The sequence below is a fragment of the Mirounga angustirostris genome, unplaced genomic scaffold (assembly GCF_029215605.1).
Source record: "Mirounga angustirostris isolate CCGP_5_RB_7025 unplaced genomic scaffold, mMirAng1.0.hap1 SCAF_7, whole genome shotgun sequence".
NCBI classification, from domain to species: Eukaryota; Metazoa; Chordata; class Mammalia; order Carnivora; family Phocidae; genus Mirounga; species Mirounga angustirostris.
In genome coordinates this window covers 67,989,120-68,007,093 of record NW_026991715.1, presented here as the reverse complement: position 1 = coordinate 68,007,093, position 17,974 = coordinate 67,989,120, and the positions used below count along the sequence as shown (strand labels likewise).

General features: G+C 36.1%; 1 long non-coding RNA gene across 1 annotated transcript in view; it reads right to left on the bottom strand.

The window, feature by feature from the left end:
- Window positions 1–17,974, bottom strand: part of LOC123859793 (uncharacterized) — a 76,285-nt gene that overhangs the window by 7,857 nt on the left and 50,454 nt on the right. Inside the window, exons 9-11 of the long non-coding RNA XR_006794571.3 lie at window positions 4,432–4,537; window positions 1,798–1,963; window positions 1,572–1,667 (exon numbers count right to left, since the gene is read on the bottom strand). This is a non-coding gene — a long non-coding RNA (uncharacterized LOC123859793). The remainder of the gene's footprint in view (window positions 1–1,571; window positions 1,668–1,797; window positions 1,964–4,431; window positions 4,538–17,974) is intronic.

Here is a 17,974-nt window from a genome sequence, read left to right as displayed (position 1 = left end):
CCGACACCAACTATGCACCAGCTCCAGGGTGGCCAGATTGGCAGAGGGACCCAAGCATATTCTTCATTTTGATTAATCTGCTGTTCTCAAAATGTTTTCTGACTTTGTGTATGAAAATATGAAAAAGCTATTTATAATTATAATTTAAAGGACTAAGATAACTAGACAAGTAGTTTTGTCAAGAAAAAAAAAAAGAATTTCAGGGAATTAGTCACTGTTACAGACTAAATGCTTATGTCCCACCAACACTTATATGTTAAAACCCTAACCCCAAATGTGACTGTATTTGTAGATAGGTCCGTTATGGAAGTAATTAAGGTTAAATGAGGTCAGAGAGTAGAGGCCCTGATCGGATGGGACTGGTGCCCTTTAAGAGGAGGATGCCAGAGAGCTCTCGCTCTCCTCTATGTGAGGACACATCAAGAAGGTGGCTGTCTGCAAGGCAGAAATAAAGCCCTCACCAGAAACCAAACATGCTGGTACCTTGTACTTGGACTTCTCAGCCTCCAGAACTGTGAGAAAATATATTTCTCTTGTTTAAACCACTCAGTCTATAGTCTTTTGTTAGGCAACCTGAGCACACTAATACAGTCACTAAAAATCTATTCCTAGGCATCCTGGGGAACAAGATAGCAGGGAAGAAAGCAGGAGATTTGATTTGACTAACCTAACTTTATTTGTCATTACCATCCCATTCAAACTTCAGCAAATAGGCAGACCAAAGAAAGGTCCTTAAGTCATTTGAAAAGTTTTTCGAAACAGGTCTCCTACTTAGGCCTTTTTATTGAGCTTAATTTCTTTTTTTTTAAGACTTTATTTATTTGTCAGAGAGAGCGTGCACACAAGCATGGCAGGAGAGGGAGAAGCAGACTCCCCACTGAGCAAGGAGCCGGGTGCAGGACTCTGGGATCACGACCTGAGCTGAAGGCAGACACTTAACCAACTGAGCCACCCAGGCGTCCCTATTGAGCTTACTTTCTGAAATTGTTTAATTCCAGGAGGGAAACAAAAATATTAATATATTTTATACAAATTTACCTTGTAGTTTTTCAAAACTTCATTGTTTAATTCATGTTTTGTTTTTTCAGTAATGTAATAAGCATTTGCAAAGACCTGCTCAACACAGAAATTAGGACCATGACGAAAAACCTGTAATTAACATTGTGGTTCTCTACCAACCCTTCTCTAAATTGAGATAGCTATCCTTCTACCTCCTATTTCATAGTTCCTTTGCTTTCCTTTGTATGTTTTAATGCATTTATAAATACTAGTTAAAACTGTTTTTATTTTGTTTTTAACTTTACAAAAAAGAATATCACACTGTGTGTGCCCACCTCTACTTTTCATACCAAATTATTTAGGCAGTGAGCTCTCTTCTTTCATGCCTTTTGTGAGGTTAATTGGGGTAAAAAGTGTTCAAAATATCTTTGTATCTTGACATACTCCTAATGTTTCTTCAGGCACAGTGATCTTTCCCAGTGCAGTTAACAACCATATATAAGGGCAACTACTCCCAGGCAGAAATGAAAAAGGATTAGGGAAGAAATTTTGGCTCATGAGTTGCAGTTTACCTAGTTTACCACCAGTTTGCAGCATCTTGATTGTAGCAGTCAGGTAAACACCCACTTGATCTGGATATCCATCCATAACAGTGTTTGATGGGAACACTGAAGAGAAACAACACAACTCTGTGGTTATCTTAAGTATAAATATCACATCATTATAATTCTTCATGTTGCAAGCAATGAAAATCCAACTGAAACTAGCTTCATTAGTAAAGAGGATTTACTGACTCACCCGATTGTGAAGTAATATAGATAGAGTGGGCTTCAGGACTGGTTTGATTCAGTGACTCAAGGATATTAAAACAAGGGTTGTTTGTTTTATTTTGTTGCTCTCTCTTCTCTGTCTTCTACATTGTCATCTTCATCCTAAAGTAGTTTCTCTTGTGGCAGCAAAATGACTGTAGAAAGAGAAGGCTAGCTTGGAAGCTACCACAGAAAAAAGTAAAGAACCTTCTTTTTTTAGAAGCCCCTAGGAAAACCAATCTTATTCTCTTTCCTTTGAATTAGCAAACTCTTTATAAGACTTTACTTCCTCCAATATTCTTTTCAAAAGGCCCATTATTAATTACTTACTAGCCTCAAATAGCTTTTCTTTTGATTTACATGACTTAAACTTGTTGTATCTAAAAACTATACTCAGTAATCTATCTATATAGGTTTAACAGTTGAGACAGATGTACCACACCATTGCAAGGTGTCAATGTTAGAGGAAACAGTAAAGGGAGAGGAGAAGTATAATTTTGCACAATTTTCTAGAAACAGAAAACTGCTCTAAAAATGAAGTCTGGTGTTTTTTTGTTTTTTGTTTTTTTTTAAGTGTACTCAGAATCCTTCGACCTTTGTGTTCTGCATACAGTGGATGTTATAGAATTCTATTTTCCACTCTCCACTTTGGCATGAATTTCTAAGTTTATTCCTAACTGAGCCCTCCCTCTCTCCCTTTCCCACCTTGGACAGCAACATGGATATCCTGATGCTTCCTGTATAGCAGCATTAAATATCCTCCCAAGTTATGCCAATACCGGGTTAAAATGTGTTACTCTGTCATTTCTAACATCCGTATTATCAATGAAACTGACAAACACACAATCTAATAAGGGATGTGTTTAAGTTATTATCTTCTGACATTTTCTGAATATAATGATTGGTCAAAAATAAAGACTTGTGGAAAGAATAAAGTAAGAATATGTCCAAAATGGGATGCCTGGGTGGCTCAGTCGTTAAGTGCCTGCCTTCAGCTCAGGTCATGATCCCAGGGTCCTGGGATCAAGCCCCACATCGGGCTCCCTGCTCAGCAGAAAGCCTGCTTCTCCCTCTCCCACTCCCCCTGCTTGTGTTCCCTTCTCGTGTCTCTCTCTGTCAAATAAATAAATAAAATCTTAAAAAAAATAATATGTCCAAAATGTTTGTAAATAATTCTTTGATTATTTTACCTTTGTTTTTGCTTTGCATATTCAAAAGAATGTGGCATTTTTATTTATTTTTGGTTGGAATATTTTTTGATTAAGTAGAAGAATATCAATGTCCTGGGGTATAAATAGCTCTAGCTGAGAGCAAACAAAGACTTCTGGGTGCTATGTAGTGCAGAGCCAATACAGTTATCATAAATTTCACTTCTAACAAAAGACATCAGGGTTAACAAAATTGTTTAATTTGCTTAGGCAGGATGAACCTTGTGCCTCTGCAAATTATTTCATGAGCTTTATGTTGAATAATGCTCTAGAGAGATACTTTTTTCTCCATTTATACCCGAGTAGGAGTTAGCTTCTAGTTTATTTCAAGTACATAATATATGTGAAAAAGTGCTTGCAAATTAGAGGAATTATTGTAACACAAGTCTGCCTTAAGACATACAGCCTCTCAAGTTAAACAGGAATTACGTTCTTTAGCTAACAGATTTATGGAATGTAATGAAATTTTGCTACTGGGTAGTAAGAATAGACTGTGTAGTCTATTTCAATGGAGAATCAGAAAAGTAAGTAGGAGACAATGTTGAGAAAGAACAATAAAGTAGGAATCAGAAGCCCTATATGACCTTGAGCACTTGACTTCTCTAAACCTTAGTTTTTTTATCTGTAAAGTAGTAATTCTAGGCCATAATTAAGATCAAATTATATAATAGATGTGAATGTGTTTTCTGCCTTTCAAAGAACAGTGTTAATTTAAAATGCTATTATATAAAAGGTAGGGGACTATTGCACTAAGGCATGTGAAATAAGGTAAAAGGTTTTCTGTGGTATATATGGTAAGCCATGTTAATGAAAAAAGTCCTTACTAAGAGTCTCTATAAACCCAGGTCACTGTTCTGGAAACCGTCTTAGGCGAAGTGCATAGAGCAAAGCTTCTCAACCACAGTACACATGAGAATCACCTGATTCTAAGTAAAAATACCAATGCCAGGATCCCATCCACCATGTGTATTTAAAACAACTAATAAAGTTCACAAATAATTTTGAGGAAAACTTTCATTTAAGACTCATTGGTCTAGAGCAGAGGTCAGCACACCTTTTCTGTTAACAGTCAGATAATAAATATTTTAGCCTTTGCAGGCATATAAGGAATCTGTTCTTCCTTCCTTCCTTCTTTCCCTCCTTCCTTCCTTCTTTCCTTCCTTCCTTCCTTCTTCCCTCCCTCCTTTCTTTCTTTCTTTCTTTCTTTTTTTCTTTCTTTCTTCTTTCTCTCTCTCTCTTTCTTTCTTTCCCTTTAAAAACGTAAAGAACATTCTTAACTCCCCAGCCATACAAAAACAAGCCGGGGGCTGAATGAGATTTCAGGGAATGAAAGAGCTCACATCATAGATTGTAAATTAGTATGTGATACATATACAATATGTTGTAACTACATGGATGCTTATCCTTTTCATTACCATAAAATCCTTGAGTCTAGAGCCTTGTCTCACTCATTTTGGTAGTCCTGGAACACAGCACATTTCCTGACACATCACAGTCACTCAGTAATTGCTGGATAGATGACTGGAAGAGAGAAGGTCTACTTAAAAAGATTAATATTATAGACTATAGCATATGCAAAAACTATCCAATGATAAGAGAAGTGATAGTTTCCCAATTAATTTCATCAGTACAAACAGTATAGAACAAAACAAAAAAGCCCATACCCCAAGAAACTCTACTGACTTAATATTAATGTTTGTTGACAATGACTATGTTAAGCAGATTTTGGCAAATAATTCATTTTACTTGTTGTCTGGAAGGAAAGTGGGCTTGATTTTGTGGAACTTCTAGGAAGTTGGAGTTTCATTTCTTGGGTATGGTGTTTAGGGAAATTGCTCTGGCAACCATGTCTGGGGATGGGAATGGGAATATACCTTTGAGTCATGGGCCTCTAGCACAAGTGATGTACTTAAAGCTCTGGGATAGTACTGGATACATTAACTTAGCTAAATCCTGAAATGTGACTAACAATGAATGTATTGCTTAATTCAAAGCTACTGATACTGAAAATGTGAACATGGTGGTGAAGTACCTCATATTACAGTGGGTTCATAGTCATCTAATTAGCTTAAAGTAGGTCTTTAACATTTTTTAAAAATTTATTTTCCAGCTTTACTGAGGTATAACTGACACATAAAAATTATGTATATGTATAGTGTACAACATGATGTTTTAGTGTATGTATACTTTGTGAAATGATTAGCACAATCAAGCTAATTAACATATCCATCAATTCAGTTTGTTGTTTTTATGTGAGTGGTGAGAACATTTAAGATCTCAGCAAATTTCAAGTGACAATATAGTAATTATTAACTATAGTCATTATGGTGTATGTTAGATCTCCCAAACTTACTCATCCTGTATAACTGAAACTTAGTACCCTTTGGCTAACATCTCCCCAATTTCCCCTACCCCTCACTCACAATTACCATTCTACTGTCTGCTTCCATAACTTCAACTTTTTTAGATTCTACATACAGTATTTGTCTTTCTGTGTTTTATTTCCCCCAACACAGTATCCTCCAGGTTCATTCATGTTGTCACAAATGACCAGATTTCATTTTTTTTAAGGCTGAATAATATTCCATAGTATGTATAGACCACATTTTCTTTATCCATTCACCTGTGGATAAATGGCTATCCACATTGGCTATCATGGCTACTGTGAATAATGCTACAATGAACATGACAGTGCAGATAACATCTCTTCTGGCTACTGATTTTATTTCCTTTGGATCTATGTCTAGAAGTAGGATTGCTTGATCATATGGTAGTTCTATTTTTAATTTTTTGAGGAATCTCCATACTGTTTTCCATAATGTCAGGACTAATTTTCATTCCTACCAACAGTGAACAGGATTCCTTTTTCTTCACATCCTTGCCAGCATTCGTTCTTTTGTCTTTTTGATAGTACCCATTCTAATGGATATGAGGTGATAGCTCATTGTGGTTTTTACACTTCCCTGATGATTAGTAATGTTGAACAGTCTTCCATATACCTGTTGACCATTTGTGTGTCTTTTCAGAAATGTCTATTCACTTTTTTTGTCCACTTTTTAAATGGGTTATTAGTTTTTTTGCTCTTGAATTGTATGAGTCCCTTATATATTTTGGATTTTAACACCTTATCAGATGTATGGTTTACAAGTATTTTTCCATATTCAGTAGTTTGCCTTTTCACTCTGTTGACTGTTTCCTTTGCTGTACAGAGGCTTTTAACCATTTGTCTATTTTTTATTTTGTTGCCTGTGCTTTAGGAATCATATCCAAAAAACCATTGCCCAGAAAGTAGGTCTGTTTTATGTAGTTCTGCCTCTTGGCCTTCTGTATATAAGGATCTGATACCTTATCTTAGATCCACCAGAGTGTCCACCCTCTTGATCTGATTACTCCTTTAATTGCTTTCTCAACTGAGGTGCACATCTTCCTTAGTAAATCTTTGGTAGTTTTATAGCTCATGCTGACTAGATTTCCCTTTACAACAGCTTTACTCCATCTCACAGGCCAACATTTATCTGGTACTTGACCACCACTCCTTAATTCAAGTGAACATTTCTTTCTGAAGTGCTGCAGTAGACTTCAGTCTCCTACTTCCAAGGCCAACTGCTCCAATTCCTCATATCCCTTGAATATACCATGTTTATCCTGCCTCATAGCTGTTTCCTGCATCTCAAATGCCCCCTTGCTTTGCTTAATAGTATCAGTGTAGATATTGATAATATCAAACTTTACCTGAGCCCTATGCTACTAGAAAAAGCTATGATTAATAAATCCCTCAATTCCAATTCTTTTGTGCTCCAGGAAAAGGCTTACTGCAAAGAGCCAGTCTTCTTCTTAAATAGGACTTATTGATGCCCTCCTTGTTTACCTATGACAAGGCCAGACACAGACCCTCCCATTCCCATTCTTTTCCTCTTAAATGATTGGGTGAACTGTTTGTCCCTGCTGGCCAATCTGGACAAAATGCTTCACTTGACAAACTTTAGTCAGGCTTCTCCTTCTAGGTTCCTGAACTTTGCCCCACCCTTGGGCTTTGGGGGCAGAACAGCCCTCCTTAACAGCCTCTCCAGATGATCAGCAGACTGCAAGAAAAGACCTGCCCTGATAATTATCTGATGATACCTACTCATCGCACTCCCCCATACCTGATTCCCTCTAGCTTTTCTCTCCCTCCCTATAAAAAAAAAATTTTTTTGTTTTGCATGACCTATCAGATCTTATAGTCTATGTATTCTCCCTATTGCAACAGTCACCTTCCCCTGATTGCAATACCCTTTTGAATAAAGTCTTTACTCCAAAAAGCTTTCCTATTCCCAAGATTAGGTTAGGTACTCCCAAGAGGGATTCCATAACATTATGCCCTTGTCCTAATCAGCACTAATCACAGTGGGGAAAAGGGTTGTATTCTTGCCTCCATTCTTCACTAGAATGTGAGCTTCTTGAGGGCAGTCACTGTGCCCTGTTTATCTTGTAGCCCTGGTCCCTGGTAGAGTTCTAGAACATTCTAGAGGTGTAATTAAGGTTTAAATTCTTAATTATTTAGTTAAATTAATAACCTTTTTTTTTTCCCTGTGAAGATGGACAACTGGTCTGAGAGCCCATTTCTGACCAGTCATTTCCATGGATGAATGAATTGGAGTGAGAGGAGAGAAGTCACAGTGGAGATTATTTCTCTACTGCTGCGTAGGAATAACATTCACACCCAGAAGGGGTGATTTAGATCAGACCAGGTTTGCCACCCTCCACTGTATACCTTATAAAACTATGTGGGAAAGCAATTTTGATTATTGTTGTAGAGGCCATCAGTTCTAGAAAAATATCCCAGAAGAAAATGGGGTTTTTTATCCCTTCTGGCTCAAAATAGTGACTTATACACTTCTGGAGATGGAAGGAATACCAGCTTCAATTTATCAAACACATAAAATGTTAACTGTGCCATTTTATTGAAAGTTTATGACATATATCACTAAGATATGATTTATATTACACAAGAAATGCTGCTTCCTCATTCCCCACTCCAGTCTAGAGATCTAACCTACCCTCAAGGACTCCAGCTGAAAGCTTCAAGGTAGATAATAAAGGCAGCTGGTTCTTATGTTCAGAAATGGTCCCTGACCTGAGTCAAAATGTCTTTAGAATGCCAAATTTTGTTTTGTTTGTTTTTCTGAAAGGTGTTCTATTCCTGCTGTTTGATTCCTTGCCTAAATTCTTGATCCATTATTAATCTTAATTAGATCCCTGACTTTCTAGTATTCAAACCATTTGCCTGGGAACCTGTCTGATCCATCTCAGTGCTTTGTGGCAGCTTAAGTCGATCTCAGTTTTCACTGTCTGAGCCCCGAGATACCACCCATCAATTTCTAATCTGTACATGCATCTCCAATCCGTAGTTAATTCTGAACCTGGTGATGGTTTTGCTCCATCTCAAATTGACATCCTACATGCTGCTCTGCTTCTCCTTGTGTAAAGACCCTGCCCTGCTCCCTATGGCTCTCTGTTGGCTACTTGTCTTGTACTTTTGTGTGCTGCCACCCCGTTCTAGGAATGTACCACATAGCTCAGAAATGACACCTCTGGAAGCTATCTATACATTTTAATTAATTTTATATGTAATCAAAGTAATAAATGTACACAGTTTAGAAAGTCATTGTCCCGACCTCCCTCCTATTAACCTCTGTTTTCTTGCTCTACTCTGGATCCATACCTTAGTTCCCATTCTAGGACTTCTCTTTTGATGAATTCCATGTTTTTTGGATGCAATATCTCCTTTCTTGGTTTACTTTCTCATATAGGTGCAGCACATTCTCTAGTATCTTTTTTCTCCCATTTTTTCTTTCTTTAAGATTCCATTTTAATGAACATCATGTATGCACCTAGTCAAAAAGAAATATAGCTTTATAGGTATGTTAAGAAAAACTATAATCTCTTGCTTGGGATCCGTAGATAATAGGGTTCAAGGGAAAAACTTATGTTCTGTGTATATATATATTTTGGTGTGATCCCAGAAATCTAAGAGTGAGGGAAAAATGAAGTAAAGGAAAGGAAAGAAACATGGGGAACAAATAACAGTGTGTTCATTAGCTAGCTGATCTTGGCTTCGTGGTAAGTGCAGCAGTTGACTCCACTGAATATCACCTCCTCAGCATTTCCAGATTGTGCCATCAAGCAGCTGCTGGAGAAGCCAGAACCTAGGCATGCTGTGGTAACATTCAAGATTTAAGCCACAGTGCACAGTCAGCCAGTGAGTAGTTCTATGCTAATGGCACTTGCCTACCAGCAAACTGTACTTTGCAAGCCCTACCAAGCTGTAAGCTTCTGAGGGTAGGTGGGTGCTGAGTAGATCCAGTGGCTTTTTGCATTTCATTGGTGACAGAGATGAGTCTAGGGGAAAGAGGTTAGAGGCTCCTTCCCTCAAGGCATGAGGCAAGGAACTTTGAGGTTGCTCCTGTGTGCAACAAAAGGAACCAGGACTGAACACTGGCCCCAATTCTTAGAAGTGGAGTAGGCAGAATGGCACAATGACATGATTCTTGCCATGGAGCTCAACAGGAACTTCTCCGTCATCATCAAAATCTTCTCTCTGTGGCCTATAAGAATGCAGTTGGTGTCAGATGATCTAACTAAAGCATTATCACCAGCATCAACCAGACTGCTGGTGATCTATCTCATACCTGCATCCTAGCCTCTCTGTTGCCTCTCACAAAATGCTACCATTTTACCTTTTTAAGCTGATTAATTAATTTAGATATGTATGTGTACACATATTTATTTATTTATTAAAAGTTCTTGGTTTATTAATCCTCTCATGAAAAAACTGCACAATCACCACAGATAAGGTCACTGCAGAATCTTTACTCCTTCTGTTGTCCAATCTCCAGCTCACTTTTGCCAGCATCAGCATTGGCTTTTGCAGTCCCACTACTTTCTTCATTCTGTTCTTGTGTTTCTTTTGCTGTTTTCTTTTTTTTTTTTAAGATTTTATTTATTTATTTGACCTAGAGAAACACAGCGAGAGAGGGAACACAAGCAGGGAAAGTGGGAGAGGGTGAAGCAAGCTTCCCACTGAGCAAGAAGCCCAATGCAGGGCTCGAACCCAGGACCCTGGGATCATGACCTGAGCTGAAGGCAGACGCTTAATGACTGAGCCACCCAGGCACCCTCTTTTGCTCTTTTGATCTTTTTCTTCTCATACAGGCCATGCCTTGCAAGTCTATGTTTGGGTTCTTTTTTCTTTTCTTTTCTTTTTTTTTTTTTTCATAATCCAAGGAATCATAAATCATGCCAAAGCCAGTTGTCTTGCCACCACCAAAATAGGTTCTGACTCCAAATACAAAGATGACATCTGGCTTGGTCTTGTACATTTTAGCAAGTTTTTCCTGAATTTCTGTCTTAGGTATTGTAGCCGTTCTGGTGTAATGAACATCAGTGATGTTTTACTACTTCTGCTGAAGTAGTTGGTTAGTCATGAACTTCCTGGCCCAGATAGTTACTGTGTCATTCATGACGGGGGCTGAGCTTCAAGCAGCCAGGGAGAAAAAGACTTAAGCTGGTCAATTTAGTATTTACTTGCGTTGTCTCTAAATGATGTTATTGAAATGCCAGCTTCTGGATTTTTTAGTTTGGGGCATTTTCTCTTAACTTCCCACTGAAGAAGATAAAGATTGAGTTTTCTCTCTACCCCTGTTTGTATCACATTAAAGCACCCTTCAAACATTTATCCCCCTCCCCCCCATCCTGCCAATACAATATAATTTTGGTTAAAACAACAATCAGTGTTTACCTTATCATTTAAACGCTTTTGGGGAGTGGGACTTCCAGAATGGTGGAGTTAAGGACCTCTGAAAATTCACTCCTCCATAAAAGCAATGAGAACACAGGTAAAAATTGTCAAAATCAACTTTTTCAGAACTTCGAAAATTAATTTGAAGGAATCCAAGGAGTGTTTCAAGAAACACTGCTGAAACTTGATAAGAACAGTGAGCATTTTAACTTGCCCTATTCCCATCCTTTTCTCATCATCTCCACAGTAGCCTTGAAAACCAGCATCCTAGCAGACATGGAAAGGGGCTGACCAGGTTTGAAGCCCCTTAAAATGTTCCATCCCCAAAGAATTGTCATTTTTTGACATGTCTGGAATTTGCTAGAAAATCCTTTTTCATAGGACTCATCATTATTTGACTAGACTTACAAGTTATTCAGTGGGAAAAGCCCTATTCTAAGAGTGTTTATCAAAAACAATCACAGGAAACTGTTTAACCTTGAAGCCACTTGAGGCAGGAATACCAGCTAGGGTAAACAAAATGATGGCCAAAAGACTTTAAAAGAATATCTGGGAAATGAGATGTTAACAGGGGAATGTGAAAAGCTCCAACATATCTCTGGGAATCTAGAGGACCATGCCTGTGCAGGACTATGTGCATGTCCAGAAAAAAAAACCTAAGAACACCCTTATTTCTCATCTCTGTCTAACCAAGAGGCTCTGTGCAATCAGGAAGTGAAGGCTAAGGCAGGATGGTAACTGTCAGAGTCCCAATATATACCTAGAGATTTAGGCAAAAGGTGGAAGACATTTAAAAAAATCTGTGTCCAAACATTAGCTGACTACAAAGACAACCAAGGAAAGATAAAAGTAGCAAAACATAACAGGGCATACAGACTTCACAGAATTAGTCCAGAAAAGTCACTAAAAACAACAAAAAAGAGCAACAAAACAAAATTCAGCAATCATAGTAAGCCATGGATTGGGTAGGTACCTGACTTCCAGAATTGCCACATTATATCTTTTAAAATGTCCACGTTTCAATTAAAATTATGAGGCATGCAAAAAAACAAAACGAAACAAAAACCCCCAAAACAAAACAAAACAAAAACCAGAAAGTATGTCTATATATACAGCAGGGGGAAAACAGTTAATAGAAATATTCCTTGAAAAAGTCCAGATGTTGGGCACCTGGGTGGCTCAGTCAGTTAAGCATTCTGCCTTTGGCTCAGGTTATGATCCCAGGGTCCTGGGATCGAGTCCTGCACTGGGCTCCCTACTCAGTGGGGAGTCTTCTTCTCCCTCTGTTCCTCTCCCTGCTAATGCTCTCTCTCTCTCTCTCAAAAATAAATACAAATAAAATCTTAAAAAAAAAAAAAAAAAAAACCCGCTGTTGAACTACTAGACAAAGACTTTAAATCATCTATTATGAATATGTTTAAAAAACCAAAGGAAATCATGCCTAAATAATTAAAAGAAAATCTGAGAATGATGTCTTGTCAAATAAAGACTATCAACAAAGGGAGAGAAATTATAAAAAGATCCAAATAGAGATTTTGGAGTTGAGAAATATAATAGATGGAATGAAAAATTCACTAGAGGGGCTCAACAGCAGATTGAATTTGCATAAGAAAGAATCAATGAACTTATAGATAAATCAGTTGAGATTATTTAGTCTAAGGAATAAGAAAAAAGAAGGAAGAAAAATTAATAGAGTCTAAGAGACCTATGGGACACCATCAAGCATCTAACATATGTATAATGGGAGTTTCAGAAGAAGAGGAGGAAGATAAAAGAGGTAGAGGGAATATTTGAAGAAGGAATGACCAGAAATATCTTCATTAAATAAAAAAAAAAGATTTTATTTATTTGAGGGAAAGGCAGAGAAAGGAGGAGCGGGGGGTGGGGGGTGGGGGGACATGCAGAAAGTGAGGAAAGCAGACTCCCCGCTGAGTGGGGAGTCAGATGTGGAGCTTGATCCTAGGAACCTGAGATCATGACCTAAGCTGAAGTCAGATGCTTAACCAACTGAGCCACCCAGGCGCCCTGAAACATCTTCAATTTGATGAAAAGAATTAATTTTTACATCTGAGAAGCTCAACAAACTCCAAGGAGGATAAACCCAAATTTATGCACACTTAGATATAACATAGTCAAATTGTCAAAAGACAAAGACAAAAAGAGAATCTTGAATTCAGAAAGGAAAAACATAACTCATCATTTCAGGGAATCTTCAATAGGATATCTGATTTCTCACAGGAAACTATGGAAGCCAGAAGGGATTACATATTTAAAGTGCTGAAAGAAAAAGACTGTCATTTAAGAATTTTGTATGCAGCAATACCATCCTTCAAAAATTAAGGTGAAACTAAGACATTCCCAGATAAACAAAACCTAGAAATATCTGTGAATAGAAGGCCTAAACTACAAGAAATAATAAAAAGAGTATTTCAGGCTGAAATGAAGGGACACTAGAGAATAACTCAAGTTCACACACAAAAATAGAGACTTATAAAGGTAACTACATAAATAAATATGTTTTTGTCTGTAACCCTTTTCTTCTGACTTAATAGGCAACTACAAAAGCAATAATTATAAAACTGTGTTATGAGATTAAAATGTATAAAATGTAATTTATATAACAATAAAAGCACAAAGAAGGGAGGAGGGAACAGAGTTATATTGGAGCAAAGTTTTTGTGTACTATTGAAATTAAATTGCTATTCAAGATGACACAAAGAAATGGAAAGACATTCCATGCTCATGGTTTAGAGGAAAAAATACTGTTAAAATGTCTATACTACCCAAAGCAGTCTACAGATTTAATGCACTCCCTATCAAAATACCAACACCATTTTTCACAGAACTAGAACAAACAATCCTAAAAATTTTATGGAACCACAAAATACCCCAAATAGTCAAAGCAATCCTGAAAAAAAATAACAATACTGGATGTTTTACAGTTCTAGACTTCAAGTTATCTTATAAAGCTGTAGTAATCAAAACAGTATGGTACTGGCATAAAACTAGACACATAGATCAATGGAACAGAATAGAAAACCCGGAAATAAACCCACAGTTATATGGTCAATTAAAGGAGGAATGAATATATGAGGGGAAAATGACAGTGTCTTCAAGAAATGCTGTGGGGAAAACTGGATAGCTACATGCAAAAGAATGAAACTGGACCACTTTATTTCACCAATACAAAAATAAACTCAAAAAAGGATTAAAGACCTAATTGTGAGATCTGAAACCGTAAAAATCCTAGAAGAGAGCACAGGCAGTAATATGTCTGACATCAGCCATAGCAGCATTTTTCTAGGTATGTCTCCTGAAGCAAGAAAAATAAAAGCAAAAATAAACTATTGGGACTTCATCAAAATAAAAAGCTTCTGCACAGCAAAGGAAACAATCAATAGAACTAAAAGACAACCTACTGAATGGGAGAAGATATTTGCAAATGACATATCCAATAAAGGGTTAGTATCCAAAATTTATAAAGAATTTATACAACTCAATACCCAAAAAACAAATAATCCAATTAAAAAATGAGCAGAAGACATTAACAGACATTTCTCCAAAGAAGACATCCAGATGGCCAACAGACACATGAAAAGATGCTCAACATCAACCATCATCAGGAAAATGCAAATCAAAACCACAGTGAGATATCACCTCACACCTGTCAGAATGGCTAATATCAAAACCACAAGAAAAACAAGTTTTGGCGAGGATATGGAGAAATAGGAACCCTGGTACACTGTTGGTAGGAATGCAAACTGGTGCAGCCACTGTGGAAAACAGTATGGAGTTAAAAAGAGAGCTACCCTACAATCCAGTAATCACATTACTGGGTACTTACCCCCAAAATACAAAAACACTAATTTAAAAGGATATATGCACCCCTATGTTCATTGCAAAATTATTTAAAATAGCGAAACTATGGAAGCAGCCCAAGTATCTATCAAATAATGAATAGATAAAGATGTGGTATATATATATATACACATACAATGGAATATTATTCAACCATAAAGAAGAAGGTAATTTTTGCATTTGCAACAATATGGATGGATCTAGAGGGTATAATACTAAGTGAAATAAGTCAGTCAGAGAAAGACAAATATATATCACTCATATGTGAAACTTAAGAAACAAGCAAAAGAAATGGAAAAAGGGAGAGACAAATCAAGAAACAGATTTTTAAGTATAGAGAAAAAACTGAGGGTTACCAGAGGGAAGATGGGTAGGGAGATGTGTGAAATAGATGATGGGGATTAAAAGTACACTTAATCATGATGAACACTGAATAATATTTAGAATTGTTGAATCAACATTTTGTATACTTGAAATCAATATAACATTGTATGTTAACTGTACTGGAGTTAAAATTTAAAACTTAGTAATAAAAAAGAGCATGGAGAAACTTAAAAAAATTAAATTGGTATTAATTCAAATTAGATTAAGTTGTTTATTGGAATCTTGAGGGCAACCACTAATAAAATAACTCAAAAAGAATAATAAATAAATGACAAATGAATAAAATGGTATACCAAAAAGATCTATTTAAGATACAAAATAAAGCTAGTAGTGGAAGAATAAAGGAACAAAGAAGACATAAAAAACAAATATCAAAGTAATAGAGAAATCCTACCTTATCAGTAATTACATTAACTGTAAATGTATTAAATATTCTGATCAAAAGACAAAGATCAGTGGAATAGTTCAAAAAAATTTACTCATATGCTATATAAAGAGACACCCTCACAAAGATACCAATATGTTGAAAGTAAAATAATAGAAAACAGATACACCATGGAAACAATAACTAATAGAGAGCTGGAGTAGCTATATAAATATAATTGAACCCAGTTGAACCAGGGAAGGAAATCATGATTATTCTTCTTTTGCTGCTTAAATCTATTTGTTTAGAACTAATAACTGTATTTTCTTACTTGCTTAACTTTCCATGTATTTATCAACAATTCCATCCAAACTTTTCACAGTTTATCTAAATCTCTCAAAATGCTCAAGTGTATCAGATATTCCATCATTTCATCATCCTAATGGAGTTTCTTACAGAGCCTCTGCCATGTTCCACTATAGATGAATTATCCACTATGCCTGCATTTTTTTTTGTCCTGTGATCTCTCTTCATGAGCATCATGGTTATTAACTTTATCTCTCTGTTGGGTTGGAACTACTATTTGGTTTGTCAGTTCTTTCTTGAATTATTCCCTCATTTTAAATTCAGCTTTCAGTAGCTTCTTGAGCAAAGGAACATGGAAAATATATTTCTTAAACCTTGCCTGGCTAGAGTTTATTTATCCTACCCTAAATCTTGATTAAACTTTTTCTTGGTATAGAATTTTAGGTTGGAAGTAATTTTTCTTCAGAATTTTGAAGGTGAACCACAAATAACCTTGAATTCCTCTATTCCAGTGAGAAGTATGCAACAATTTTGACTTTTGATTCTGTTATGTAAACTGTTATTTTCTTTCTAGAACACCATTTCCAGTATACCAAAATTTTGCAATGGTATGTCTTGGTATGAGTCTATTTTATCTATTTTATGGGGCAACTGGGGCTCTTTTCTTTCTCACTTTCCTAAGGATATACGGTAAAGATTTAGCTTACATATAGTATTTAGTGACCAGTGCAAAGTACACAGGAATAAAATACAATTAGCAATTAGCAAAAACTAAGCAGTTCTTAATCACCTATCTACAGGCAGCATACCGTTGGTAATTCTTCGTTAACTCACGAAAGAGAAGGCAGTGGTGTTTGAAGCAAATGAATGGGCTTTTTTTTTTTTTTCCTTAACAACCCCAATTTAGTGACTAAGGCAATAAAACAGAGAGCATAGTGAAGTTTTTATGTGTAATGTTGGTAATTCTGGGTAATTGTAAAGAAAGGTTACCTCTGATCAAGATATAACAGACATTTTAGCTTTAATCAAATGTCCTAATGTGAGATAGTCTTTCAGACTCAGAATGCCTTTCATTTTTCTTATGTTTCAAACTTTGCCACTTTCACCTCGAACATATATAAACATATTTTTGTGAGGTGTAAATACTTTGTAAAATTGTGTTAAATCTAAATAAGATTGGAATAAAATTTAAGGAAATGTGTTCTATTATCAAAATTCTATTGCTTGATTTTTTTTTCTTTTTGTTTTTTTTTTTCTGAAGCTGAAATCAGAGCATCCATCCTAAGGTATACTACTATGAATACATAACACAGAGTGACTTTTAGAGGCTACACTGTAAAAGTAAAAGGAGATGATGGAGAAAGGGAAGGGGATATGTTTAACTTGAGAATGTGGCAAATATTTTGTTTGAATGTTATTTTATTTGCAGTATTTTATCTCTTTAAATCCTACAACATAAAGATAAATAAGGTGGGCAGTAAAATAATGTCAGCTTTTCCAAAGTACACTTTCTCTTTTTCCAATCTGTGAAGATTGATAAAGTGCATTTAATAAAGAAGCTATTTTTTAATTTTTAAAAAATTATTATTAAGATATAATTGACATAACAAGTTTTATTCTTTCTTATCTTGGGAGATGAATCTGGTAGACACACTTATATTTAACTGTCCTATTCTCAAGTAACTTTAAATATTTTATTTATTTATTGAGAGAGAGAGTGAGCAAGTATGAGCAGGGGTAGGGGCAAAGAGAGAGGGAGAGAGAGAATCTTAAGCAGGCTCCATGCTCAGTGCGAGCCCAACATGGGGCTTGATCTCACACCCCTGAGATCATGACCTGAGCTGAAATCAAGAGTTGGACACCTAACCCAGGTGCCCCTCAAGTTACTTTAATTGTTTGGGTAAAAAATGTTAATTCCTAGAAACAGTAATACTTCAACAGCTTATTGAACTTCACCAGATGGAAAACACTTCTAAGGATATGGTTCATTAGGTCTATACTCTCAACCATTGAATTTAGACATTTATCTAGAAATTAGATAAATGACACAGACAAAAAAAACTGTAAAGTGAGAAATTTAACATGTCTATGATTACCTTTCATTATCTTGATTTTATTAGTGAAAGCCTAGTAAATTCTGAGTGAGCCTTGTAAATTAGATCTTTAAAATCATATACTCTTTGAAAAATAATTTTTGGTTACAAGATTTAAGATGGTCATATTTCTGGACTCTCAAAAGATATTCTTGAACTCTCCCTTATTACTA